This window comes from Mobula hypostoma, chromosome 3 (genome assembly GCF_963921235.1).
Source record: "Mobula hypostoma chromosome 3, sMobHyp1.1, whole genome shotgun sequence".
NCBI lineage: Eukaryota > Metazoa > Chordata > Chondrichthyes > Myliobatiformes > Myliobatidae > Mobula > Mobula hypostoma.
This window is the reverse complement of record NC_086099.1, coordinates 173,706,225-173,734,094: the sequence shown is the minus strand read 5'-3', so window position 1 is coordinate 173,734,094 and position 27,870 is coordinate 173,706,225. Positions and strand designations below refer to the sequence as shown.

The 27,870-nt window shown below is 42.6% G+C and overlaps 1 protein-coding gene across 3 annotated transcripts in view; it reads left to right on the top strand.

Moving 5' to 3' along the window:
• The window catches only part of cdk14 (cyclin dependent kinase 14), a 648,395-nt gene that overhangs the window by 358,471 nt on the left and 262,054 nt on the right, over positions 1-27,870 (top strand). The gene's annotated exons all lie outside the window — the stretch shown is intronic.

The following is a 27,870-nucleotide window of genomic DNA, read 5'->3' as shown; positions in this document are numbered from 1 at the left end:
ATTCAGTGCTCTTCTATTCACACATTTCCACAAAAGATGCTAGTGTGTGGCTAGCAATGTAGAAACCGAACAAAATCCAGGACATCATTTTCGCTTTTGAGTATTATTAACTTTGCTGTTGCATTTTGGTCATTAATTACAGGTTATGGCATTAAAATATTCAGCACAAGATAGAAACTAACCAGTTACAAGGGTAATCATTTTTATGTTCAGAAATAGTGACTTTTGGTAGTCTTCCTAAATTGATCCCAATTTCAGATCACATTTGTGCAACAAAGAAGCTTAACTGTGATGCAAGCCTTAACTCAGAAGTAGCATTCTTAAGACTGCTGCTTTTGATCATTTGCACTCTCTGTATAAACATGCAGCTTTGTACTGGGTTTAACCCAAGAGCAGATTCCTCAGCGTGTATGCTCCTGCTCCACCTTTGGACTCTGTGAGGTGGAAGGTGGATTGTTCGGCATGCAGTGCATCTACCAAATTGCCAATTTATTTGTCAGTATGTTAAGAGAATCAGATTAATGTAAAAGAACCAAAACGTGTGATCCCATACTGAGGTATGGCAGAATTGCTGGTATCTTCTGGCATGTTGCGGGAGATTAAGAAGTGGGATCATGATTGATCCAATTATAGAAAATAAATTTTTTTTCTTTCAGTTTTTTTAAAAAGACTTATTAAATGGAAGAATTTGGAATTGAAGTCAGTTTTTTTCTGTGAAGTGTTATGAATGACTTGGCAGTTATTTGACATAATGTATAGATTTTGATACTGAGAATGTTTAATACAGTTTGATGTTATAATTTGTGATTATGGTTCCCAGAATTCACTTTTATAGATGAAAATGTCAAAGAATGACAAAAATGGTGTGATTTCCAAAGATATGATGCATAAGTGTTTTTGGATATTCCTATGAAATATCATGTCAAGCTTCATTTGATGGGAAGTGCATTGATTGAGACTGTTTATTTACACAGCAGAACCGTAACTTTAATCTGAACAAAAGTAGACCATTTGTATGTGAGTGTTATGATTTGAAATATCTGTTACCATTGTGAAATTTTAACTTAAGATTCTCAAGCTGTTACTGATGACAGAGGCTATTTTGCATATTGTTCCAGAGCCATTGTCAACTCCCTAGTAAAACACTGCTGTTTTAAGTTATGCTCAGGTTGATATTTCACTATAAAAACAATATATTACTTTCAAGGCCTGTATACACATGCAAAGAATTTCTTGTTGGAGAAACTCAGCAGGTCAGGCAGCATCTGTGGGCGGAAATGGATAGAGGCAGAAGTCCTTCTTTTAAATCAAACTGGTGTGCTTTTGATGCCATTCATTACAATATTTGCGAAGGTATGGTTAGTATAGTGAGTGATTTTTGTGTATGGACAGAATCAACTGACAGCTATAAAAATAGAAATTATTTGTAACCTGGGGACAACCTGTAATTCTTGTTTTCTCTTTGGGAGTTGGAAGTAAAGGAGCATTTAGTCAGCAGATGTTTGTTTGTTTGTTATTTATTTATTTATTTATTTAGTTAGTTAGTTAGTTAGTTAGATAGTTAGTTAGTTAGTTAGAGATACGATGTGGAATAGGCCCTTGGAGCCAATTTTTAACCTTAGCCTAATCACTGGACAATTTACAATGACCAATTAACCTACCAATTGGTACATCTTTGGAATGTGGGAGGAAGCTGAAGCACCTGGAGGAAACCAATTAATCCATGCAGATGACCTGCAAACTCCCTACAGAGAACGCCATGTTACAAGGACCTACTCTTTAGTAATAGAGATCAGAGGGGCACAGAGAGAATCTGTAATTACCAAAAAGGACCTTTATTGTCACAACGGAAGAACGTGTGAACTTACACAACCCAATACCTGTGTGCAGACCTATTAAGTTTCCCTGACCTTCCATGAACAGTCAAAGAATAGAAAATGTAATACTATTAAAAGGAGTTTATGCTGGCCATGTGTTCCTCGTGGTCCTGCTATGATTTCCATGTGTCCATGGGATTCTCCACATCCATGATAGTGGGGCTCTGGAGAGGGCAGTTGCTATTTTGCAATCAAGGCATCTGCATTTCTATCCATTCCATACCAGTTCTAATGTTGCATTTCAGAGTTACAGACTATGGGTCATCTGACTGACCTACAACACCCTATTCGCTCTGGTCCAAGCCCCAAGCCAGCATCCATTTATTGCCCTTCTCCCACAAGTGACAACTTGCAATTTATGGCTCTTTGTTCTAAATCAGTTACCAAATCAGAAATGAGTTCAAATCACTCAGGGCAGACACAGAACCCCCCCTCCCCCACCCCATTTACAAACCTACATGTTATATCTAACCAAAGATCACCTCACAAATAATTTATAATTTGGAAATGATCTCTAGTCCAGATTACCTGGACCATTATTGTGTCTACTTTAAAACACTGATTCAGCCACACAACTCCAGCACACAAAATGGCAGCCTCCATTCCTACTGCCCCACAGCAAGAACAAAGACAATTGGTCTGTCTGCTTCCACTGTCCCAGATTCATCTGAATTCACTGTGGACTGTAGTTCTTTCTGGCCAGTAGCCGGGATTGAACTCCACTGTCTTGAGGTGAAATAGCATTGTGCTCACCACTACGTTACCATGGTGCTCCCGCAGGCAGACTGTGTTACAGCAGACGGTTGCTGTACCAATGTGATAGCAAATACAAGTAACCATTGTAACATTCAAAGTTGTCAAAATTTAAAAGAGCAATAGAACTTCATAACTTTGTCATTTCTTTTCATTATGATTCAATTCAACAGACCATTTGGTTTTCATTTTGATTGCCTCTGTTGAATATTAATGCATGTTGAACTGCCTGGAAGTAGCCTCGTCCCCAGCCACTCTGCTGGTCCATGACACAAGGACACAAGAAAACTGGAACAGCAATAGGCCACTTGATCCGTCAGATCTGCACTCCTTTGCAATATGATCATGGCTGATTTGCTTTAGGCCTCAGTACTTTTTCTGTTCCAGTTCCCCATAGACCTAAATTCCCCAGTGTTTCAGGAACTTCCTCTTTTAATACCACAAACGACCTGGCCTCCCTTACCCTCAAAATAGAGAATTCCAGAGATTCACCACACTGCAAGAGGAAATTCTTATGTACTTCAGTTTTAAATTGCTGCATCCTTATCTTTAGCTATATCACTTTGTTGGAGACCTTCCCACTAGGAGAGACATTTCAGCAACTCTGTCGTGACATCTTAAAATCACTCCTCATGCTTCTAAATTCCAAAGAATATAGACTACAGATGCTGGAACCTGGACAAAAATAAACTACTGGAGAAACTCAGCAGGTCAGACAGAATCAAATAATACAAATTCAACCTTATTGGTGCACTGCCTTTATTTGCTCCCTGCTTATATTTTGTCCAATACTTAGAGTCAGAGGACTGAGGAGCAGGAGCAGAAATAAAAGAAGACATCAGTGATGTATTACTGAGCAAACAGTTATTTTAAACAAAATGAATGGAAGAGCTTGTACTGCTTAGAATAAAGTACTGCATATTGTTGGTCCTTTTACGACAGACCTCTTTCCTTCACACAACAGTAATCTAGAATGAATATGTTAATTTCAGAATTTCTGCATTATGCACTGACTTGGGGAATAAAGTATCAAAATTTGTTGAGATTAAACATTTAAAATATGGAGAGGCTTGGTTGGGTTAATTACAGTTAAAAGATATTTTAGTAGATAATGGAAAATAATCCATATAAATAGGCAGGTAGTGTTGAGGAAGCAGGGAGGCTGCAGTGTGACTTAGACTATGTCCACACTACGCCGGATGATTTTGAAATCAAAGCTTTTTCTCTTCGTTTTGACTCTCTGTCCACACTAAAACGGTGTTTTCATCCCCCAAAAACAGAGATTTTCAGAAACGGTCTCCAGAGTGAATAAATCTGAAAATGCTTAATATCCATTGCAGAACGTACGGGGTAACCAGAGTTTTTTAAAGCCGCTGTCATGACGTGCCAGAACAGATGGCAGCAGCCCGGCATCATTATTATTATTATTATTATTTTTTCTTCTTCTTCTTCTTCTTCTTCTTCTTCTTCTTCTTCTTCTTCTTCTTCTTCTTCTTCTTCTTCTTCTTCTTCTTCTTCTTCTTCTTCTTCTTCTTCTTCTTCTTCTTCTTCTTCTTCTTCTTCTTCTTCTTCTTCTTCTTCTTCTTCTTCTTCTTCTTCTCCTCCTCCTCCTCCTCCTCCTCCTCCTCCTCCTCCTCCTCCTCCTCCTCCTCCTCCTCCTCCTCCTCCTCCTCCTCCTCCTCCTCCTCCTCCTCCTCCTCCTCCTCCTCCTCCTCCTCCTCCTCCTCCTCCTCCTCCTCCTCCTCCTCCTCCTCCTCCTCCTCCTCCTCCTCCTCCTCCTCCTCCTCCTCCTCCTCCTCCTCCTCCTCCTCCTCCTCCTCCTCCTCCTCCTCCTCCTCCTCCTCCTCCTCCTCCTCCTCCTCCTCCTCCTCCTCCTCCTCCTCCTCCTCCTCCTCCTCCTCCTCCTCCTCCTCCTCCTCCTCCTCTTCTTCTCCTTCTTCTCCTTCCTCCCCCTCCTCCTCCTCCTCCTCCTCCTCTCCCCCCCTTTTTTGTCGCCGAACAATTGATACTAGAGCGTACAATCATCACAGCGATATTTGATTCTGCGCTTCGCAGAACCTAACAATTTCAGAACAGATGGCAACGAGACTGAAGCCAGAAGAGTGAGAAATGTACTCACCAAGTACTTTGACCTATAGCTTACTGAATAAATAAGTATACTCACTTTGCCCTGTTTTCTGTCCTTGCTTGTATGAAGGTGGTTTACCTATTTACGCAAGTACTTCTCTGACAATAGATGCGTAACAGCCTAATGTAACATTGTATGGAAATACAAGATAACCCTGATGCAGACATGTTTTATACATTTAACAAGGTGCTTTATTACTGCAACAGAGTTAGTCAGTTTTTCAATGTTTGTCATCAGCTGGGTCAGACTGTCCGTGAACTCCCTGTCGGTTGCCTCCATACGGTCCAGAATTTGTTTTTTTTGTTTTAAGTCCAACTGTGCGATAGCCAAGAGTCTGTAACTGGACCAATGCACACTAAGTATACCCTTTTCTCTTCGCTTGTTTTCTGTGTGTCCTGCGCGTGCCCAGTAGAGGAGATTCACCCAAATACCCGTGTTAGTGTGGACAGAGATATTTTGAAAAATGCTTAGTGTGTACGCCTGTCGATTTTACTCGAAACCGGCGTTTTCAAAGTTATCCAGCATAGTGTGGATGTAGCCTTAGACAGTTTAGGAGAATGGGCAAAGAAGTGGCAGATGGAATACAGTGTTAAGAATTGTATGGTCAAACACTTTGGTGGAAGGAATACAAGCATAGACTATTTTCTAAATGGGGAGAAAATGCAAAAATCCAAGCTGCAACGGACTTGGGAGTTCTCGTGCAGAATTTCCTAAAGGTTAACTTACAGGTTGAGTCAGTGGTGAGGAAGGCAAGTGCAATGTTAGCATTCGTTTCGAGAGGACTAGAATATAAAAGCAAGGATGTAACACTGAGGTTTTATAAGACACTGGTGAGGCCTCACTTGGAGTATTGTGAGCAGTTTTAGGCCCTTTAAGAAAGGATGTGCTGACATTGGTGAGGGTTCAGAGGAGGTTCATGAGAATGAAAGGATTATCATTATCAGGAGTGTTTGATAGCTCTGGACCTGTATTCTCTGGAATTTAGAAGAATGAAGGGGGGTCTCATTGAAACCTATCGAATGTTAAACATCCTAGATAGAGTGGATGTGCAGAGGATGTTTCGTATAGTGAGGGAATCTAGGACCAGAAGGCACAACCTCAGAATAAAGGGATGTTCATTTAGAGTGGAGATGAGGAGGAATTTCTTTAGCCAGATGGTAGTGAATGTGTGGAATTAGTTGTCACAGGTGGCCGTGGAAGCCAGGTTATTGAGTGTGTTTAAGTCAGGGGTTGATAGGTTCTTGGCTAGTCAGGGTGTGAAAGGTTACAGGGAGAATGGGCTTGGGAGCCAAATTGATTAGCCATGATGATGAAATGGTGGAGCAGAATTGATAGGCTGAATGACCTTATTCTGCTTCTCTGTCTTTTTGCTTTTATGGTCTTATGAAGACACACTTTAAAAATCTGACTACAGTGTAACAAGGCATTTAATGTATGGATATGGTACACGAAGCAGTGTTTCATGTAAGGGGGTGTTGTTAATGCATGACTGAGTAATGCTGTGTTCAGTTTTTCACTATTTCCTCTGGTGGCATATTGCTACATCGGAAAGAATGTGGGAGAGCTAAATGAGAGTGACCTGCAGAGAAAGAAAAAATATGGAAGATCAAGAAAGTACAACTTTTTGTTTTGGCAAGCTTGAGGCAATTAATTTTATGATGATGGATTTGGTAGTATGTTATAAAACTGATGCAAGGTTTCAATCAAGTGTGTATACTTGAAAATATATAGCCTCTGGGGGTACATTTTTAAAAGTATTAAACTGCCTCTGGTTCTCCTTGTTCCTTGTGACAAGCAAAGATGTTCTGTCATCTGAACGTGAGTATAAGTGGAGACAGATTTCAGAAATGATGGCCATAGTGTATTGTAATCTGAATGCAACTTGATTTCCAAAACAATTTTAAAGAATGAACTTCTTTCCTTCATAAAGCCATGGTCTGTTAATGTCTCAAGTACAAAAGTCATCACATTCAAATTTCCTATAGCATGCACCTCACTTACCATTTGAAAAATTACAGGATGTAGCATTATTGGGAAAGCTGCTAAAATGATTTAGGAGGCTGGAAACAAAACCATATCACAAAAAGCTGAACACACTATGGATATCTTTTCTTGGAAAGAGAAGACTGACAGATGACCAATTTATTTCTTCAAAATTTATAAATGTGTTTATTAGGAAGAAGGTGGTGTTCTCCCTTGTGATGGAAACCAAAACAACAGGCCACACAGAAAAGAGAAACCAGGAAAGGGAAACCTCGAAGAAATTTCATACGAATGGCAAAAAAAGGGAATTCATTAAACTAGGTGAAGATGAGGCAGGCAACAACACTCCATCTAAGAAAAAGCTTGATCAACATGAAGAAAATAGGAATAGATGGTTGTGTGAAATAGAGCTGGATGGAAACATGTAGTGGAGGCTGGTTTATTACATTTATACTGTACCAGGCTAGATACTGTCCATGACATATACATGCATTACATTTCTTCTAATTTAAAATAACTGAAGTTTAACACATTTGAAAAATATACTGTGGTAACTTCAATTGTATCTGCTAACTGTTGGTCTGATTATTGTACTGTTTATATGCAGTGTGTTATTTTTTTTCAAATTTGGAGGTATACTCTTATGTCTTTGTGTTTGGCTGATTTAAAGTGGCAATATTCAATGTGATTACAGTGGCAAACAATGACATTTTAAATATAATTATTGCCAATATAAAAGTCATTCAAACACTGAACTAAGCGCAAATACTACAATGAGTTAATAAAGAAGGGTGAATTACCCTTTAGTATTGTCTTAGGTTGAATGAAGACATATGCTTCGTAAGATACGTAGAATACTGCAAAGATCACATCATTAGGAAAAGTCATTTTGATCTGAAGGTTGTTTTGCAATTTATAAATCTACCTCATGTTGTGCATGTGCATCAACACACATTTGGTATTCTGGTTTAGTCCCTTTGACTCGGTTAATGGGATATGCATTGTAGAGTGAAGTTTCGCTAATAAACTGTCTGTCTCAGTTAAGTCACGTAGGTATTTACTGATTGAGCCTAGTTAATTGCAGCTGCTAGAAAACATGCAGATTTCAAGCTCAAAACTGGATGATCTGCAGATTTTTTTAAATGAAAGTTTTGTTACTCAGCTGCAGTAAAATGTGATCCTTCACTATCCTCTGATCTACTTTGAACCACATTAGTGTCTGCACCGCCAAGTGAAGTCTCTCTTAAGGTTGCTCCGTCAAACGCCCAAATCAATCTCCTCAGGACTTGCCACACCTATAGTATCTTTGTTCCAATTCATTGCAAAAATCCTTGCCCTTTTCCAGCCAAAGGGATTTCCCATCATAGCTCTCTTGACTACAGCCACAAATGCACCTGCCTTCATGGCTGCTGATCGTTATCTGATCCAACTGGACATTTTCAAGGTCTTCTGTCAGAGTTTGCACTTATATTCTGGAATCAAACATATTGTTCATTATTTTCTCTCCCAACAGCCAGCTCTTGAACCCTCTCTTAAGTACCTTTGCATTCTTAACATCAAGAGACAAATGAAAAACTGGTCTTAATGTGACTGTTATCAGGATTGCAATTACCTTTCAAAAGTGAAATTTTGAGCGTACAAAGCTTATATATACCTGTCAGAATAAAAGCTACAGGTAACAGGTTTAGGGAACCTTAGTTTTGAGGCCCTGGTTAAGAATTAAAAGGGAGGTACATAGCAAGTATTGGCAGCTAGGAAAAGTAAGGTACTTGAATATAAAAGATACAAGAGAACACTTAAAAAGGAAATGGGGGGGGGGGGGGGTCTTAAAAGAAGCATGAGATTGCCCTAGCAGACAAAGTGAAGGAGAATTGTAAAGGATTCTACAGATATGCTAAGAGCAAAAGGATTGTAAGGGACAAAATTGGTCCTCTGGAAGATCAGAATGGGAATCTATGTGTTGAGTCAAAAGAGACGGGGAAGATCCTAAGTAGATTTTTTGCATTTGTATTTAATGAGGAGACAGATACAGAGTCTTTAGAAGTGAGGCAAAGCGGCAGTGAGGTCATGGATCCTATGCAGATAACAGAGGAGGAGATGTTTGCTGTCTTGAGGCATATTAGGGAGGATAATTCCCCAGGGGCTGGCAGAGTGTTCCCTCGGACCCTGTGTGAGGCAAGTGAAGAAATTGTAGGGGCTCTGTCAGAGATATTTAAATCATCCTTAGCGACTGGCGAGGTCCCAAAGGATTGGAGGATAATTAATTATGCTCCACTGTTTAAGAAAGGCTCTAAAAATAAACTAGGAAATTATAGGCTGGTGAGCCTGACATCAGTAGTGGAAAAGTTGTTGGAAGGGACCGGATATATGAGTATTTGGTTAGGCATGGACTGATTAGAGATAGTCAGCATGTCTTTGCATGGTAAGTCGCATCGAACCAGTCTAAGAGTTTTTCAAGGAAGTTGGGAGCAGCGGGTTAGCTGCCGGAGGTTGTGTGTCCAGAGAGCTGAGCCTTTCTGGAGCAGACTGTCTGGGCACAGAGCTCAGAAAAAGTGATGTAACCGACTTTTAATGTCATAAATCAGTGAGTTGTTTGTTATGTCTCCCCTCTTGCTGTGAAATGGGGACATCTCATTCTCCCTTACTGGGAGGAGAGAGAGAGAGAAAGAGAGAGCATGTGGTATGTTGAAACACCGGGTGAACGAGTAGTCTTTGGGGTACTGCAAGTCTGTGTCTTTATTGATGCTTACTGCACACTTGAGTGCTTGGTGGAGGGTGCTGATGCTTTTTGCTGCTGAGGGTGGGGGAGATTGCCTTGCTACTGCTTGTGCATGGCAGGGGGGAGCAGGGAGGGGGGGCTTTGGGGTTCTAATGTTTAACTCTCATTCTGTGGTGCTCTCCTGTTTTTGTGGATGTTTGTGAAGAAAAAGAATTTCAGGAAGTATGTTGTATACATTTCTCTGACACCAAATTTGTAGATGTCACCAAGAATGGGGATGTAGTGGACAGTGAGGAAGACAGAGCTTGCAGCAAGATCTGGACCAGCTTGAAAAATGTGTGGAAAAATGGCATATAGAATATATTGAAGACAAGTGTGAGGTGTTGAACATCAATAGGACCAACTTGGGTAGGTCTTACACAGTGAATGGTAGGGCACTGAAGAGTGTAGTAGAACAAAGGGATCTGGAAATACAGGTCCATAATTCACAGAAACTGGCAGAACAGGTAGATACGGTCATAAAGAAGGCCTTTGGCACATTGGAATTCATAAATTAAAGTATTGTAAAAGTACAGAGAAAATTTACTAGGATGTTGCAGGGTCTGAAGGACCTGAGTTATAAGGGAAGATTGAATAGGATAGGACTTTATTCCTTAGAACGTAGAAGATTGAGCGGAGATTTGATAGAGGTATACAAAATCATGAGGGGTATACATAGGGTAAATGCAAGCAGGCTTTTTCAACTGACGTTGGGTGGGTCAAGGGTTAAGGAAGAAAGGTGAAAAGTTTAAGGGCAGCATTCTGAACTTCACTCAGAGGGCCAAGAGAGCATGGAATGAGCTGTCAACGAAGTGGTGCACGTCAGCTTGATTTCAACACTTAAAGATAAGTTTGGAGAGGTACATGGATTGCAGGGGTATGAATGGCTATGGTCTGGATGCAGGTCGACAGGATAAGGAAATTTAAATGATACGGCATGTACTAGATGGGCTGAAGGGCCTGTTTCTGTGCTGTACTGTTCTATGACTCTATGATTATAAAAAGCTCTACCAGCTGCTTACTTTGAAAATCTCTCTAACCTCACGTTGTTTGACAACATTCTCCTGCTTCTTTAATTTCAGCTTCTTTTCATAGCCACATGTTAGCTAATAACAAAAGTGCTTTAATCTCCTTAGATACTGTACAATTCTTTCAAAATCCAGATTATTTTCCTTTCATTAAAGATTTCAGCTCTCTGGCCTTGCAAATACAAGATGACATTGTAGCACAGCAGTTACCACTAGTGCCTAGGCATTCCAGGAACTGCTTTTGATCCTGAGCTTAGCTGCTGTCTCTGAGGAGTTTAGATATTTTCCCTGTGACTCTCTGAGCCTATTTGGGTGCTCCACTTTCCTCCCTCATTGCAAAGACAAACTGGGAGATCAATTGGCAGTTATAAATTACTCCCTACCAAAGAGGAGTGGCAAAAGAATCAAAGGGGAGTTAAGAGGGAATATATTCCAATAGAAATGAGAATAACAGGTTTTTTTTTCCGAGAGTCAATGTGGATTTGATAGGTTGAATAGTTTTCTTCTGTGTTGGAGTAAGTGAGTAAACAATCCTCTACTTCTTCTAACCTCCCTACTCAAGACATCAAGTTCAAGTTTAAGTTTATTGTCATTCAATAAATACCGTTTACAGTTTACCACTGTTGGCAGGATAGACTGTATATGAAACAACATTCCTCTGGACCAAGGTGCACAACACAGTACATATTACTCACACGCAACACATAAAGTAACATTACCACATTTAACTTGCAGGCTGAGTCGGTGGTGAGGAAGGCAAATACCATGTTAACATTCATTTTACGAGGTCTAGAATACAAGAGCAAGGATGTGATGCTGAGCTTCATAAGGCACTGGTGAGACCTCACCTTGAATATTGTGAACAGTTTTGGGCCCCTCATCTTAGAAAAGATGTGCTGGCATTGGAGAGGGTCCAAAGGTGGCCACAAGGATGATTCCAGGAATGAAAGGGTTATCATACGAGGAATGTTTGATGGCTCTGAATCTGTACTTACTAGAATTCAGAAGGATGAGGGGGATCTCATTGAAATCTTTCGAATGTTGAAAGGCCTAGACAGAGTAGATGTGGAAAGCATGTTTCCCATGGTCTAGAACAAGAGGGCACAGCCTCAGGATAGAGGGACACACTTTCAAAACAGAGATGCAGAGAAATTTCTTTAGCCAAAGGGTGGTGAATGTGTGGAATTTGTTGCTGTGGAGGTTAGGTCATTGGGTGTATTTAAGGCAGAGATTGATAGGTTCTTGATTGGACAAAGGTTACAGGGAGAAGGCCAGGAACTGGGGTTGAGGAGGAGAAAAAAAAAGGATCAGCCATGATTGAATGGCTGAGCAGACTCAATGGGCCAGATGGCCTAATTCTGCTCCTGTGTCGTATGGTCTTATTTAGCATAAGGTGCATTTATGGCACAAGTTAAAAAGTAAACAGTATAATGTTACTAGTGCTTCACACATGGTGAGACCCCGGTGGTGGCAGGGAGCTCAGATGTCTCATGGCCTGGGGAAAGAAACAGTTTCCATCTGAATAGCCCTTGTCCTAATGCTACAGTATCTCCTGCCTGATGATAGGGTGCTGGAGAGATTGTTGGATGAAAGTCAGGGATCCTTGACAATGCTGAGGCGACACAACTGATAAATATCTTGGATGGGTGGAAGAAAAGCCCCAGTGAACTGCTGAGCAGTCCTTACAATCCTCTGTAGGGTCTTGTGCTCAGATGCATTGCAATTCCCTTATCAGATGATGCGCCCAGTGGTGCTCCTGTAACAGCGGGTGTGGGGTGAAGCCTCACTCACTTCAGTCTCAGGATGTGGAGACACTGCTGTGCTTTCTTGACCAAAGAGGTGGTGTTTGGTCCTACACTGATCAATCACTCATTGACTGGCCAAATCTCAAACTATAACAGGGGGCCTACAGGAAGGAATTATCTCTCTGACACAGTCGTGTCAAGAAAACAACCTCTCCCTCAATGTCGCAAAAACAAAGGAGCTGGTTGTGCACTACAGGAGGAATGGAGATAGGCTAACCCCTATTGACACTCCTCGGCTTACACATCACTGAGGATCTCACGTGGTCTGTACATACCAGCTGTGTGGTGAAAAGCCACAACAGCACCTCTTTCACCTCAGACAGTTGAAGAAGATTGGTATGGACCCTCAAATCCCAAGAACTTTCTACAGGGGCACAATTCAGAGCATCCTGACCGGCTGCATCACTGCCTGCTATGGGTACTACCTCACTCAATCGCAGGACTCTGCAGAGAGTGGTGCGGACAGCCCAGTGTATCTGTAGTTATGAATTTCCCATGATTCAGGACATTTACAAAGACAGGTGTGTAAAAAGGGCCTGAAAGATCATTGGGGGCCTGAATCACCCCAACCACAGTCTATTCCAACTGCTACCATCCGGGAAACGGTACCACATCATAAAAGCCAGGACCAACAGGCTCCGGGACAGTTTCTTCCACCAGGCCATCAGACTGATTGTCTCATGCTGATATGAGTGTATTTCTATGTTACATTGACTGTTGAATTTATTATAAATTATTATAAATTACTATGATTGCGCATTGCACATTCAGACAAAATCATAACATACAGATTTTTACTCCTCATGTATATGAAGGATGTAAGAATAAAATCAAGTCATACGTTCATTGAGGGACCAGTGAGATAGTCCATATGTATATCCCAGAAACTTAGTGCTCCTTAGTGTGCAGTAAGGAGTGGTCAGTCTGCACCTTTGTAAAGTCCACAATCATCTCTTTAGTCTTACCCACATTGAGACTCAAGTTTTTGTGCTCACACCATTCTACCAGTTGCTCTACGTCCTCTCTGCATGCCACCTTTTCGTCTTAGTTGATGAGGCCAACCACTGTTGATTTGGTTTACACTGGGTCTAGCAGTATGAACAGCAGTGGGCTCAGCACACAACCCTGGGGGGTAGGGGGGTACTGGTGAATCAGCATGATGAAGTTAGAGATGTTACTGCCAGCGCAGAATGACTGTGGTCTTTCGGTCAGGAAGTTCAAGATCCAGTTAAAGAGAGAGCCCTTGAGAGCCAATGAGGAGATCCAACATTTATAGCATGCCAGCAATTCTGTGATTTTGTGTTTGTTATTGACTGTAGCACCGCAAATTAAATCCCAAATTTATGGCTCTGATCCTCTACACCTTCATTTTTGTGTTGTCTTAAACCTCTCTGCAGTCTTTGTTAAAAGTAGTTTAACTGAAATAATGTAGTCGCGCGCAAACACGCTACTAAAGAAACACACGGAGGCAGAGAGAGCTGAACTCAGAATGCCTTTACTGATTCAAAACCGTGCGCTTAAATCTCCCCTCCCATGGGCCCCTGCGACCCGCAGGGCGGACGTGACGTCAGATTGTCCCTGGAAGGTCAGCCGCGAGCGGGTAGTTCCAAACATGCTACCGCGTGTCTGCCCATGGCTCCTGATGGCGGTTCGAGTCCCGTGTGTGCGGGCTGCCACCCCCCCGCCCCCCCAGTAACGTCCATCGGGGGAGTGGAGCCCCCAGTCTGTGTGGCTTGCCTGGGTGGCCGGCCTTGCCGGCGTGGTTCGGGTACCCTCACTGGTTGCTCAGTGTCCAAGTGCGCCGGTTTGAGGTGGTCCACTGTAAAAGCCTCTTCCCGGCCACCCACCTCCACGACACACGTGGTTCCGTTGTGCCGGATCACCTTAAAGGGTCCCTCGTACGGCCGCTGTGGAGGTGACCTGTGCATGCCCCTGTGAATGAAAACATACTCACAGTCTCGGAGGTCTTTAGGGGTGAAGGATGGCGTGGGACCATGCCTGGAGGTCAGGACCGGTGCCAGGGTCCCTACCTTGTCCTGCAGCCTCGTTAGCACTACTGCTGGAGTTTCTTCCGAACCTCGGACCTCCGGTACAAACTCGCCTGGGACCGTCAGGGGGGCACCGTAGACCAATTCCGCCGAGGAGGTGTCCAGGTCCTCCTTGGGGACTGTGGGGATGCCCAGTAGGACCCAGGGAAGCTCATCTGTCCAGTTGGGGCCCCTGAGGCGTGCCATCAGGGCAGACTTGAGATGCCGGTGGAATTGCTCTACCAAACCGTTGGACTGGGGATGGTACGCTGTGGTGTGATGCAGCTGGGTGCCCAGGAGCTGCGCCAGTGCTGTCCACAAACCAGACGTGAACTGCGCCCCTCTGACGGAGGTGATGTCCATTGGGAGGCCGAACCTGGCGATCCAGTTTGCAACGAGCGTCCTGGCGCAGGATTCAGTGGACGTGTCTGCAAGCGGTACGGCTTCCGGCCATCTGGTGAACCTGTCTACCATGGTAAAGATATACCTGGCACCCCGGGAGACTGGCAGGGGGCCGACGATGTCCATGTGGATGTGTTAGAACCTCCTGGGTGTCAGCTGAAACTGCTGGAGGGGAGCCTTCACGTGCCACTGGACGTTGGCGGTCTGGCAGTGTACGCAGGTCCTGGCCCAGTGTCCGACCTGTTTGCGCAAACCGTGCCAGACGAACCTGTCCGCTACCAGCTTGATGGACGGGTGGGCCAGGTCGTGCAGTGTGTCGAACACCTGGCGCCTCCATGCTGCTGGTACCATGGGTCGGGGTTTGCCGGTAGACACGTTGCACAGGAGTCGATCCGCTGCCGGGCCGATGGAGACCTCCTCCAACTGGAGCCCCGAAACGGCGGTGCAGTAAGCCGGGATCTCAGTGTCCGACCGTTGTGCTTCCGCCAGTGCTGCATAGTCTATTCCTGAGGACGATATGCCTACTGAGTGGAGGCAGGGGCGAGACAGTGTGTCGGCGACAACGTTGTTCTTCCCTGTGATGTGGCGGACGTCCGTGGTGAATTCTAAAATAAAGTACAGGTGCCTCTGCTGCCGAGCCGATCATGGGTCCGATACCTTGGCCAGTGCAAAGGTGAGGGGCTTGTGGTTCGTATACACAGTGAACTCCCTTCCCTCGAGGAAGTACTGGATATGCTGGACAACCAGGTAGAGCGCTAGCAACTCTCTGTCGAAAGCGCTGTACTTCACCACTGGTGGCTGTAGGCTGAAGAAAGTGAGTGGTCGCCACTGGTCCTCAACGATCTGCTCCAGGACTCCGCCAACTGCCGTGTCGGAAGCGTCGACTGTGAGTGCCGTGGGTACATCGACTCTCGGGTGCACTAGGAGGGCTGCCTTTGCCAGTGCCTCCTTGGCCTGCTCGAACACCTCCGTGGACTCTGCGTCTCATGCCACCTCTTTGGCCTTGCCGGCCATCAGGCTGAACAAGGGTCTCATGATGCATGTCACCGCCGGCATGAACCGATGATAAAAGTTGACCATCCCTACGAACTCCTGCAGGCCCTTGACCGTGCTGGGCTTGGGGAACTGGCGGATGGCCTGGACCTTGTCTGGTAGGGGAACTGCACCATGTCAGTTGACTCTGTGGCCCAAGAAGTCGATCTCCGTCAGCCCGAACTGGCAGTTTGCCGGATTGATTGCCAGTCCGTGGTCGCTCAGGCGTTGGCAGAGCTGGCGCATATGTGCCACGTGCTCTTGGTGCGAACTGCTTGCCTCCAGGATATCGTCCAAGTAAATGAAAACCAAATCCAGGCCTCGTCCCACTGAGTCCATGAGCCTTTGGAAAGTTTGGGCTGCATTCTTGAGACTGAAAGGCATCCTCGGGAATTCGAAGAAGCCCAACGGGGTGATGAGGGCTGTCTTGGGCACGTCGTCGGGGTGCACTGGGATCTGATGGTATCCCCTGACCAGGTCGATTTTCGAGAAGATGGTCGCTCCGTGCAGGTTCGCCGTGAAGTCCTGGATGTGGGGTACTGGGTATCTGTCAGCAGTTGTGGCGTCGTTGAGCCTTCTGTAGTCTCCGCAGGGCCTCCATCCTCCTGCGGACTTGGGCACCTTGTGTAGCGGGGATGCCCACAGGCTGTCTGAGCAGCGTACGATTCCCATCTCTTCCATCTTATGGAACTCCTCCTTGGTGAGGTGGAGCTTGTCGGGTGGGAGCCTGCGAGCTCGGGCGTGCAGCGGTGGTCCTTACGTGGGAATGTGGTGCTCCACACCGTGCTTGGGGTCGGCCGTGGAGAACTGCAGGGTGACTGTGGAGGGGAATTCCGCCAACACCCTGGCGAATTCGTTACCCGAGAGGGTCACGGAATCCAGCTGGAGGGCTGGAAGCTTGGCTTCTCTGAGCTGGAAAGTCTGGAACGTCTTGGCGTCGACCAAATGCCAGCCTTTCAGGATGACCAGGAGGCAGTTGGCTTGTAGGAAATCTGCCCCTAGTAGTGGCTGTGACACTGCTGCCAACGTGAAGGTCCAAGTGAAATGGCTGGACCCGAAATGCAGTGAGATAGTTCGCGGGCCGTACGTCCGAATACTGGTGCCATTTGCAGCGGTGAGTTCGGGGCCTGGGACCGCGTTACGAGTGTCCATGTTCGAGGGAGGGACTAAGCTGACTTCAGCCCCGGTGTCTACCAGGAAGCGCCGCCCGGTGTGTCGGTCCCAGAGGTACAGGAGGCTGTCTCGGTGGCCAGCCGTCGTAGCCATTAGCGACGGCTGGCCCTGGCATTTCCCGGAAAAGCTCATGGTGGACGGCAGCGGTGCGCACCTAAGCTCCATCTTTGGTGATAGAAACACCATTGTTCCGAATTTTCGTCTTTTTCCTCCGTGGGTCTCAACGGCTTTGGTTGCAGGGCCCGGACTTTGGGGCGCGCGATCGTGGCTAGGCCAATGGAGGCTGCTCCACGTTGCTTGCTCTGCCAAAGGACATCTGCTTTAGCTGTGACCCAGTGTGTGTCGCTGAAATCTTCACTCGCGAGGAGGAAGCGAATGTCCTCTGGCATTTGCTCGAGGAACAACTGTTCAATTAAAAGGCACAGCTTATGGCCGTCCATGAGCGCCAGCACATCATTCATGAGCTCGGATGGTGTGCGGTCGCCCAGGCCGTCCATGTGTAGGAGCCGTGGCGGGAGAGTCTGAAGGTACGGACCAGGAGCGCCTTAAGCTTAGTGTACCTGTCCTCCATTGGTGGCTGGCGTAGGAAGTCGATGATCTGGCCTTCCGTCTCCTGGTCGAGCGTGCTGCCCACATAGTTGTACCACATGGCATCGGCTGTAATGTCTCTGATATTGAACTGGGCCTCAGCCTGCTCGAACCAAACGTGGGGCTGAGTGGCCCAGAAAGTCGGGAGCTTCAGAGAGACCGCGCTGTGTGAGTTGCTAGAACTCGTGGCTGATTGCTGAGTCGCTGGCTCCAGGTACTGTCTGGAACGTCGGGGTCACCATTGTAGTCGCGCGCAAATGTGCTACTAAAGAAACACACAGAGGCAGAGAGAACTGAACTCAGAATGCCTTTACTGATTCAAAATCGTGCGCTTAAATCTCCCCTCCCATGGGCCCCTGTGACCCGCGGGGCAGACGTGATGTCAGACTATCCTCAGAAGGTCCGCCCCAAGCAGGTAGTTCCAACATGTTACTGCGTGTCTGCCCACAGCTCCCGATGGCGGTTTGAGTCCTGCATGTGTGGGCCACCACAATAGTTGGATTTTTGAAAAGTGATGGATGCCTGAGATAAGGTTTCCTTTCTAAAAATTGGATGTTCCAGATAAATAAGAGATTTAATCCAGTTGTCACGGTGCAAGCTTTTTATTACTCCTGCAAGGTTATTTCTGATTTGAATTAATAAGCAAACTAAAGGAAAACATTGAAGTAATGATAGAGGTTCCTGTTTGCAGAATTATCTTTTAGTGAGCAATTGCTTTTAAAATCATCTAAAATTCCATTGCTCCTTTTTAGAATATAGTTCTATGGATAGAAATCTTGTATTGTATTAACTCTAATTTAAAAATATTAGTAGATATTTAAACTGTGCAGTGTTTAAAGAAGTTGACTACTTTCCAAGCAAAATAAAATGTATATCCAATGTTTCTGTTTCTCCAGCATATGAACAGCTATAGGCATTGCCCAGAGAATTCTCTAGTCGGAAAACAGCTGCTAGCAAACATTTCTTGGTTAAACTGGTGACATTACTGATTAGGATGCCTTTCATTTGACCAAACCTTTGCCTGGCGCGTCCTGAAGTAATCAAACCATAATTGGTTTGTTACTAAGGTAAAATAACCTGAAATGCAGAGGGAAACACACTGATATTAAGGGTGACGTAAAAGTGTTTCCAATTCAATTAAGTTTCCTTGTGGACTGGACCAGATTGTGTCATTTGTTTCCTGCCTAACAATAAGGTTCACATTCAAATCTTCCATGAATGGCTCAGCTGTGGGAGGCCTGTAAATGGGTGTTATCAGTGCTGTAGCTTTTAGAATGAAAATGGATGCTTCCATATTTCAGCAATTTTGGTAATCATGAAGGAATGTAAAGTTAGAGGTCTCAAAGGGAAAAGATATCCAGACATTGATGAAAGCTTAAAAAATAGATCAAAGCTTTCACTGAAGATGTTTCATTATCCCTGTAGAAGTGACAGGGAGAGGTAATGGGCAGATTTAAGTCCTACTTTGGGGACTTGAGCTGATAATTCCAGTTGAGTTTCATGCAATACCGAGGGATGAGATACTGTCAGAAATCCAGTTCTTTAGAAGGGAAGCCCTTCCTGCTCTCTGTCACCTGGGCAATATTTGTTCCTCAGTCAAGATAACAAAGACAGATTATGTGGTCTTTGCTGCTTATGGGAGCTTGGTTTCACTTTTCGTACATCACAGTGGTGTCTAGACTTTTAAAGACTTGGCTGTGGAGTATTTTGTGGACCTGGGTCTGTGAATTTAAATACTCTTAAAATTAACAATTCAATGGTTAAAAAGAACAAGTTCCCTTTCGCTAAATATACAAGGTTTGTTTCATTTCAGAACACCTACAATTTCTTGAGATGGTCTAACCAGTCTTAAATTTTCCTATTTAAAAAAAATTCTTTTATTACTGACATGATCTTTTTAACTGGGAAGAAAGGGCAAACTGGCTACCGTATTTCAAGTCAGGCAGAAATTAAGATCTTGCTCTCTGATTTAAGCTGACAAGGATGTGTCTACTCCTCCTGCACTGGGGATTTATGGATATTATTCAATTATGACAATCTGCATCTTGACTGTATGAGATCAGTGGTCTTAGTATTGCCGTCTGTATGTATTTAATGTCAATGCTGTGCTCCATCTACCGACCTGAACAAGAACTTACAACCTCACTCAGATAAATGAAATGTTAATTCGTATGGGGTCACAGTAAAGCTAGTTCCCTGCGTGGAGCAGTACAGTAACTTAAGATTACTTTACCCCTCAAAGAGTATACAGTATTTAGTTTTAGAATTCAGGTTTTTAAATAAAGTTAATAGAAATGTATCTTTTTCAAAATATTTATGACACGTTGAATCAAATGAGTAATTCATCCATTCAGGGTTTTTAAACCCTGGTAAGCTCCAGGCATACAGTATATAGTACTTGTATGCTTCAAAAGGTGGCAATTCAACCACTTGGGTTTATGCCAGTTCTGGGAGAGTGTTCCTATTAGTCTCATTTCTTCATCTTTATTGCACTGTATCCCTGTAACTTTTGTTTTGACAAACTTCACGTTTGTCATCTTGTCGTTGATAACTTTGTCCATTGACTACACTAATACGATGCAGTCGTAGGTTAACCTATCAGCATGTCTTTGGGATGTGGGAGGACGCCAGAGCATCTAAGGGGAAGCCACAAGGTTTTGGAGGGAAACTCCCCAGATCTGTGAGGCAACAGCAAGTAGCTAAAATTTGTTGACAGAAAGATAACAATGGGAATATAGAACATTGAACGGCACAGTAAAGGCCCTTTAGCCCACGAGGTTGTGCTGATCTTCTAACCTACTCACAAGATCAATCTAACCCTTCCCTCCCACAGAGTTCTCCATTTTTCTTTTATCTACGTGCCTATCCAAGGGTCTCTTAAATGTAACTAATGTACCTCCTTCTACCATCATCCCCAGCAGTACAAAGAATTACATTTATTTGGGGAGATTGGGGATGGATGTAGTGGGTAACGGGCATGATGAGGACATTAAGAATTAAGAATATGTTAACAAAAATAATGGGTAATAAACTGAGCGATTGTGAATTGTGAAACAAGAGAATAAATGATGGAAAATATTTCATTGCTAAATATGCATTTTTATCTCATCTGAAATTCTTCGGGTTGCATGTGAGATAAAATAATTTGCATTTTTGAAATAATCATCTTAATTATTAATATTTGTAATCTTTGTCAATATAATGTTCCATTTGTGCTTCAGAAATTGTGCAAAATTCATCTGTTACTTTGGATCTTTTTTTGAAAAATGACCAAGAATTTTGAAAGGAGAGCATTTATGAAAATAAATATTAAGAAATTTAAATAAGTATGTGGGTTAGGTGCAGTCTCCCTCCTGGTACTTACACCTGAAACCAGAAGAAGTGCTACGCCTGCCCATTTATCTCCTCTCTCAACTCCATCTCTGGCTGTAAACAATCCTTCCAGGTGAGGCAACACTTCACCTGCTAATCTGTTGGAGTTGTCTACTATATCCAGTGTTCCCAATGCAACCTCCTCTACACTGGTGCGACCCAAAATAGATTGGGAACCGCTTTCTTGAGCACATTCGCTTCATCTGCCAAAAGCAGGATTTTCTGGTGAACAACCATTTTCCAATCCTAATTCCCATTCCCACATGTTGTTCCATCACCTGTTCTGCCATGATGAGGCCACTTTCAGGTTAGAGGAACAACACTTCATATTCCTTCCGGGTTGCCACCAACCTGAAGGCCTGAACATTGATTTCTCCAACTTCTGGTAATTACTTTGCCCAACAACCCTCCCTGTTGTTCAATTCCCCACTCTGACCCCCTCTTTCTACTTCTCCTCAGTTGCCTCTCACCTCACTCTGGTGCTCCTCCCCTTTCCCTTTCTCCCACAATCCACTCTCTTATCAGATTCCTTCTTTGCCAGTCCCTTACCTTTACCTCCTATCAGCTCCCATTTTTTACTTCATCCCTCTACCTCCATCCAACTGGCTTTAGTTATCACCTTCTAGTTTATACTCCTTCCCCTCCCCCGACCTTTTTATTCTGTCATCTTCTCCCTTCTTTTCCAGTCTTGATGAAGGGTCTCGGTCTGAAACTTTGACTGTTTATTCCTCCCCATAGATGCCGCCTGACTTGCTGAGTTGCTCCAGCATTTTGTTGGTGAATAACTACTTTGCTTTTGTTTATGCAGTAGCAGGGAAATTATTAAGGGTGCTTTGTAAGCTACACGTTAAGAAGCTGTGGATATGATGTGAGTGGCGTGGAATATGGCAGATTCAGTGATTACAAGTGTTTTAGATGGTAATGAAATAATGCTATTTAAGAAAAGAAAACCTTCAGGATCTTAAAGTGCAAATTTTCAGATGTCTTTAAGATGGAAAATATTTGTATTTTTGACTGGCAAGTTGTAAGTGTTATTCTATTGTTTAAAGTAACAAAAATCACATAATATAGATTTGCCAGATTAATATTAAATGTGGAGAAAGTTCTAAAATCAGCCACTCAAAGAGGGTTATCAAGGATTTAGGAAGCATGGATTATATCTGACTAAAAGGAAAGTGTTTATTGGTACGGGCCATCTTAGTTTACAGAAGAGAAGTTTCCAAGTAAGAGATTATATCAGGAAATGAGTGCACAGATTTAGAGGTAACATGACATGGAGTTGATCATTGGTTGGGAGATAGGATTGTGGAAATTAGCACTTAAGGTTTATTCTTTGATTTTTATGTGATAAGTAAAGTTCCCTAGTAATTTGTACTGGAGCTTTCATAATATAGTGAAAATAGGATAGAGTCCTGATGAAGGGTCTCGGCCCAAATCATCGACTTTTTATTCCTTTCCACAGATGCTGCCTGCTCTGCTGAGTTCCACCAGCATTTTGTGAGTGTTGTTCTGGATTTCCAGCACTGCAGAATCTCTTTTGTTTATCAAACTTTAGGAACTGTCTTTGTACAGATGGAACGATGAGCTTCCAAATGGTGTTCACCAGAGTTACCCTCTTCCCTCCTTGGGCACTCTGTCCAGTTTAATGCCAGGTCTGAGGTCTTGACTTTCAAACACACTTTTTTCCCGATGAAGTCTGGTCCTAACAGAAGTGTGAACTGTTATTTTTGGAGGGCAGTCTTTTATAGTGGGAGCCGATTGGTAGGGAAGGGAAGCCTTGTCTTGTTGATGTTGAGTGTTGTTCCATGTATTTTTCCTGGAGCTGCAGCACATTGATGGTCACATCCATTGTGCTTCTGAATGAACAGGATCTACAATGTACTTTAGAGAACATCCCTTTAACTCCTGGGAGGAGGCAGCTGACACAGACCTGGTAATTTCCCTATGGTAGACAGCAGGCAGACTTTTTGGTAGTTGCCTTCTTGTTTTCTTCATTAAATTTGACCATGATTACAATTCCCTGTTATATGTTCTTCTTTCTGGATGTGGATAATGAGCTCGTGAATTCAACACTGAAGCACTGCCCTTCCAACTTTCGATCTAATAGACATATCAAAATATTTCCACAATATTCAGATACGAGGCAGCAAGGCAATATTTGTAAATGGGTGCAGTAGTTGGTCAGGACTAGCTGTGAGCAATGACACAGGCAGCTATTGAGTGAAAGATGAAAGATGAACAGATACCTATGAAATTACTGGAAATGATTAGGGAGCAAAACGAAGTAACTTTCCGCTGTTTGACTGCAGAAGTATCCAAACTACTCAGTTCCACTGTCCAATTCTGATTAATGCCAGATATTTAACTACTTCTATTATAATTCTCAAAAGGGATTGTTGGCATAAGACTGAATATCTGTAAATAAAATAATTTGAGGTGTAAAATGGAAGGCTTACTTATTATTTGATCAAATAATAGAACTCAGTCCCTGAGCGGTACGGTTTCTGTAATACAATTTAATGTAGATAGAGTCACTCTATCATTGATCATGAAATTATCCCTTACATAGTGCAAAACTACTGTAGTAGACAATTTGTCCTTCAACTCTGTGTGAAAGTATAGCAGCTGGTTCAAGAGTCTACACTGACCATAGGTATCGAATGTTGAGAACAAACTGCTTGAGATTGTTCCTTTGTTTGGCTTTTTTGAATCCTCAATTACACTGCACCATTGTGGCTCTCTCCTTACTATTCATTATTTTATTCAGAATGTGAACAAGAATCTTTAAATAGAGCACCCACCTGCTCATAGCAACCTAAATTCTTCAAACAAATACTTTTATATATACACAAGGGGCTGTCATTCTTGGAATATTCTGAGCTCTGTGCCTTGTAATTATCATAGCAGAGAAAAAAATGCCTTGGCATGGGTAGATTTTTAAATTGTTGCATGACAGTCTTCTTTCTTTCTGTTAACACAAAAAAGTAAAATTGCTCTCTTAGATCCAGTTATCAAACAATGTTTAAACCCTTTTGTCTGTGACAAAATACAACATAAAACATAATTTGAGTGGAATATTTTGCATATTAAAGGTTTCATAATTGTAGGTATTAATATTCACAAAAGTATATGTGGGAAAACTCTGTGAATTATGTTAATTAATCAAATTCCAGGAGTTTCATATTCCAGGAGTATTGGCTGGTGAATCAGTTTGCAAACCAATCAAGCACAATATCTCCTTGGGGACTTTGTCCTTCTACATATGAACATCTGTCTCTTTAGAAAGCTCAAGGACTATTGAGAACTAAAAGGGTCAAAGGAAATATATTGAACTTGTCAAATGTTTGGCATGAAAATGAACAGAGACATGTTTGTGATTAAGCAAACATCAATTCTGATGTGAATCCTGGGCAACAGGAGGATAATATTATCAATGGGGGAAATTTTTGATTTTTTAAAAATATATATTTCTGAAAATTGGGTACAGTTGTGGCTTAATGATTTTATTTTGCAGTCAATATACTGTGGGTTATATAATTAGCCACATACACCACTGTCACTTAGAGAGCGTGCATTTAGGATAAAGCTAATCTAAGTAGTCATACTTAAATACTCTTTCCAGGCCTTTAGACTGACAGCATTCCCTGAAAATCAAGACCTGCACATGACTGACTCTGGCACACTTAATAAAAAGAACATTATTTGCTATCTTGACAAGCGGGGCAGCTATATGATGGAGACAATAAATGACATCAATATCCTTTTGATCAGTTTGCATTGTAAGCAGTCAAGTGTGGTACGGTGTATGTAAGTAATTAATCAATCTCTTGCGGCAGCAGAAGGGGAGAGAATCCGGTGAGAAATGTAGATGAGAGAGGGAGAGGGGGCAAAAATTGGGGCAGTGAAAAGAGAAAGGTGGGGGAAATCAATACAAATCTTGGCAGGGTGAAACAATGACAATTGCAGGTAGGGAAGTAATGGAGAAAATGAGAAAGGTTTAAATAAACTATTAGTTATGTTCTTGATTTATTCTGATGAGGTGAAAAGATTTAAAATAACACAGTTAATTTCCCCTAAATTAAATATGATTCATTGTGTGGGCTGCTATCTTTTGGAGATGGGAGGGATGGAAATGGAGTTTTGCTGGTTTGCAGATATCACAGCAAATCAAAGAATTGAAAACTAATTGGTGTTTGTTTTCTTATCTTGTTGGAATACTTACACAAAGACACACTGAGGCAGATTCAGCTTCATTCCCAGAAACTAGTCATATAAACAGGAGATGCTGTATTTACTGAGATCTCTTTGAAAGATACAATCCAAAAATACTGGTAAAAGCACTCTTAGATGCTTAAAGGTTGTGAGTAGTGACGAAAAGTAAGAAATGGCACTTAAAATCTTTGAACATATTAGAATTCTTGTTTCTGCATCATTCCCATCAACTTTATAGCTATAGATTCCTGTGCTGAGATTTGCATCTGAAACTGTGTTAATTTGTGGTAAATGTGCTGTAGGGCTTCGGTGGCTGGATGTTGGATGGGGCTGGTTTTGATTTGACTGCCTGCCTGCCTGCACTCACTGCTTTGTGTTTTTTGCTTGACGGCAGTTGCTTTTTGCAGCCTGTGGAATTGATTGATTTAAAACTGGATTATGTAGCTGCCTTCAGAAAACCCCATTATCCATTTGAGAGCTCCTTACCATCAAAGTTCTATTTGGCAATTTTTAAACGTTTTGGATAAGTTTAAATCATTGAAGATATTATTAAATATTAACAAATTTACTTAAATGCATGTTTTGTCATACGGGGACTTGAGAGGGTTAAAGAAGATGTTCACCAGATTACTGCTCAGATAGGAGAGTATTAGCTATAAAGAGTTTGGTAAAACTTAGATGGTTCGTTCCCTCTAGAGTTTCGGAGGCTGAGAGGAAACATGATAAAGATTTATAAAATTATGAGAAGCACAATTAGGGTAGAGACTTTTCCCCAGGGAAGAAATTTCAAATATTAGAGACCTATCCTTAAGATGAGAGGGGATTTTCTCCCCCCACACAGAGTGCAAGGTGCCTGGATGTTGGAGGACACAGAGGACGTGAAGTGTTGTTCAAAAGAACTTGTAGAGAATCACGAACATGCACGAGATTGAATGAACATTGAAGAGATATGAATCATGTGCAGGAAGATTGGTTAGCTTAATTTGGCACGATGGTTGGTTGCCAGCAGATGTATGGGCTGAAAGATCTGTTCCTCTGCTGTACTGTTATACATATAAATACCTTAAACTGCTCAAAAATAACTTAGCAGCCTATACAAAATTAAAATAAACACTAGCGTTTTTGATCAAGATCAGTAATCCCAGGCAAACAGAGCTGAGCTGAATCTGATGGTGTGGAAGTGATGTGTATCCAGTCCCTCGGCCTCTGCTCAGTGTGGTTACTCTGCACTGCTGGGTTTGGTGATGAGTCCCATTGGTGGAGCAGAAGCCAGATGTTCCAGCAGGAATTAAATAAGACGAATTATACATCAGTTTCTGTTGTAAATACAGATGTTGAACTTTACAATGGGAATAGCATTCATCTGTCTTTGAGAACTGAAAGGCATGTAAAGCCCATAAATTTGAATATTTTTAATTTTGTGTCACCTGCCTGCCTATTCCCCACAAAGTACCCCACTTTTGTTAATCTAAATTTATTTTGGTGACATTCCTTGGAAGCTTGTTCCACAAATGTGTTACCTTGATTGTGTAAAGAGGTTCTCCCTGACTTCCATCCACAGTCCATATTTTTTAAAGTTGCATCCCCTGGGTACAAGTACTCTGCCATACTAATAAGGTCACTCAGTTGTGTCCCCTGGTACAAATACTCTGCCATATTAATAAGGTCACTCAGTTCATCCTAGTCAGTTTTTTTTACAGTCTCAAAAACTTATATTATATCACCTTAAAATCTCATTTCCAAAGGATATTTATGTGAAAGGTGGCTAGTAATGCCTAGAGCAATGATTTACCTGCATGGTTCTAATGGCATTATAGTATTAAACATTTCATTTGGAGTCTGTCGATATTAGCAACAGTTTAAACTCTAACCTCACTGGCACATAAATGTTATGTAGCATAAATTTTGTTCAGATTTAAAATGGAGGAAGTTCCCTTCCAGTGACTCAAAGTTTGTTGCTTATTCTTTTCTCTTCATCTTTCATCTTTCTCTCTCTGTGTCTAGGCACTTTTTGCTATCTTGCTTTGTTTCTTTTATCACTTCTGTTTATCTATTTACTTTTTCATTCATCATGTTCCTCCTTTTCCTTGTATCTTCCGTACTGCAGATATGTGTTTGCTTTTCATTTGAACACCTCTACGCAAACTAAAGTTTCGAACAGCTGTTGCTTAAAACATCTGTTGGGGCACCAGAGCAGCATAGCAGTTAGCACAGCTTGGGGTGTCGGAGATCTGAGTTCAATTCCAGTGCATTCTGTAAGGAGATTATACGTTCTCCCTGCGACCATGTGGGTTTCCTCCAGGTGCTCTGGTTTCCTCCCACAATCCAAAAACAGAATCAGTAGTCATTGTAAATTGTCCTGTGATTAGGTTAGGGTTAAATATGTGGTTTAGTGGGCTGTGTGGCTTATTGGGCCAGAAGGGCCTGTTTTGTGCTGTTTCTCTAAATAATGTAAAATCAAACAAAATATATCTTTCCTCAAGAATTGCCAAAAGCTCATTTTCCACTTGTTACACTTAATTTGCATTTTATTCCCCTTTTGTGTTCCTTTTCTTCTTAACCATGCAATGCCCATTATGAAGTGGAACCTTATAACCTATTCATTCCTTTAGTTGCAGAGCTTGTAGTTTTCAGCAAACAGGTTCACGTGAAGAACTGAATGCAGGCAGAGGAAAGTTGCAGATGATATGTAAATAATAGGGAGGATTGACTAAAAGCCACAGGAAGACAGA